Raw genomic sequence first — 2,372 nt, 5'->3', positions numbered from 1 at the left:
TAAAGGCACCCTCCCCTCACATGTACAATAGTCCATGTGCAGAGGACATGTTTAATCTATACTGTGTGTGTGTGTGTGTGTGTGTGTGTGTGTGTGTGTGTGTGTGTGTGTGTGTGTGTGTGTGTGTGTGTGTGTGTGTGTGTGTGTGTGTGTGTGTGTGTGTGTGGCGTGTCCGTGAGTGTGCGTGTGCGACGTGCGTGTGTGTGTGTGTGTGCCTGTGTGTGTGTGTGTGTGTGTGGCGTGGCGTGGCGCGCCTCTGTGACTGTGTCTATAGGCGTATCGCGCCGGGATGATTACCAGGGAAATTGAATGGCCTGTATACCAATTACACACCAGGCTCTTGTATACATAAACAGTGCAATTTATGTCCCATTGATCTCTCTTAATTCCTTCAACAGGAATATTTATACGGACGTTCTCTTTGTCTTCCCACCAGGCTACTCTCACTTTATCTCGCCTCTCTCTCTCTCTCTCTCTAAGTCCTTTTGTGCTCCTGTGTCGTATCTTTTAACTTTAACTTGTAAAAAGAAAACGAAAGAAATTGGGCCATTTAGCCGACAATGCACGTTTTCGCAGACTGTTGCCTCTCGCAACTTCCAAATGCTTCCATCATACAGTCTGGAGCAACGGAAGTTCTAAAATACAAAATAAATATAAAGTGGAAGTGGAGCCTCCTCCCCCACTTCTGTTTCGTCTTTACAGTCATGCAAATTTAACCTATATAAATACAAATCATCTAAGCTGTATATAGCTTGCTGCTTAGCAGAAATGAAAAAAATAAGCTCCAAAGAGATTTTAAAATATATTTTCGTGAACGGAAATGGCAGCTTCCTTATAGGGTTTCGGGAGGTGTAGTTCCTGACTCTATAGCGTTCGGAGATTGTGGAATAGTTGTCTGGCTACGTGAGACTAGTGGCTTATTGTCGGTATCAGCCGGTAACATTACATTGTGCTAGACCCCCTGGGAGATGGAGTCTGTTCCTGTTACATTGTGCTAGACCCCCTGGGAGATAGAGTCTGTTCCTGTTACATTGTGCTAGACCCCCTGGGAGATGGAGTCTGTTCCTGTTACATTGTGCTAGACCCCCTGGGAGATGGAGTCTATCCCTGTTACATTGTCCTAGACCCCCTGGGAGATGGAGTCTGTTCCTGTTACATTGTGCTAGACCTCCTGGGAGATGGAGTCTGTTCCTTTTACATTGTGCTAGACCCCCTGGGAGATGGAGTCTGTTCCTGTTACATTGTGCTAGACCCCCTGGGAGATGGAGTCTGTTCCTGTTACATTGTGCTAGACCCCCTGGGAGATGGAGTCTGTTCCTGTTACATTGTGCTAGACCCCCTGGGAGATGGAGTCTGTTCCTGTTACATTGTGCTAGACCCCCTGGGAGATGGAGTCTGTTCCTGTTACATTGTGCTAGACCCCCTGGGAGATGGAGTCTATCCTTGTTGCATTGTGCTAGACCTCTGGGAGATGGAGTCTGTCCCCGTTAGATTGTGCTAGACCCCCTGGGAGATGGAGTCTCTCCCCGTTAGATTGTGCTAGACCCCCTGGGAGATGGAGTCTGTCCCCGTTACATTGTGCTAGACCTCTGGAAGATGGGTTGCTGCGCCGCTCCAAAGTCGAGAGCTCTACCGACTGAGCTAGCCAGACAGTTAGTGAACTAACCGCAGAATACCAGCTCGCAGTAGTGAGCACACAAACAAAACAAAAAAAATAAATAATAATATATGCCACTGTGTAGCACACTGTCGAGTGGAAACCTCATATGTTGAATAACTGTTACTTTTCAGGATTCAAATTAGAAATCAGGAAAAGTGAAAGTTTTAAATTTGCAGATTACATATTTGAGTACTTTTGATGCGTGACGTAGATCGAGTAGGCACACAAAGTTTGAATATGGCAATAAGACGTTTCTACTGTAGGCCTACTTAAGTACAATTTTGAGGTATTTGTACTTTGCTTGAGTATTTCCAATTTCCAATACTTTTACTTCTACTCTCCACTACATCTCTGATCCAAATATTGAACGTTTACTCCACTACATTTATTTCAAAACTTGTGTTACTAGTTACTTTGTATAGAGCTTGATTATTATTGCAAAACATACATGAACCACTTCAGCCCTATCTCGGCCATTTGAAAATAGCTGATCTACAAGCTCACAATGTGTCGCATCGCAACGCATTTTGAGCTGGTAGATCTGCTATTTTCAAAATATCTTTATACATTTGAAAACTTGAAACAGGACATTCTGCGTCCTGAGTACTTTTACTTTTGTTACTTAACGTACATTTTGATACCAGTACTTGTGCACTTTTTACTCAAGTACGTTTTGAATTCCGACCATTTACGAGTATTCCTACATTACAGT

At 44.0% G+C, this 2,372-nt stretch overlaps 1 protein-coding gene across 1 annotated transcript in view; it reads left to right on the top strand.

Moving 5' to 3' along the window:
• The window catches only part of LOC306941911 (protein phosphatase 1 regulatory subunit 37), a gene marked incomplete at both ends in the record, with an annotated part of 55,023 nt that overhangs the window by 11,920 nt on the left and 40,731 nt on the right, over positions 1-2,372 (top strand). The window lies entirely within an intron of this gene.

This window comes from Electrona antarctica (genome assembly GCF_951216825.1).
Source record: "Electrona antarctica genome assembly, chromosome: 18".
Classification (NCBI taxonomy): domain Eukaryota; kingdom Metazoa; phylum Chordata; class Actinopteri; order Myctophiformes; family Myctophidae; genus Electrona; species Electrona antarctica.
This window is presented reverse-complemented; position numbering and strand designations above follow the sequence as displayed.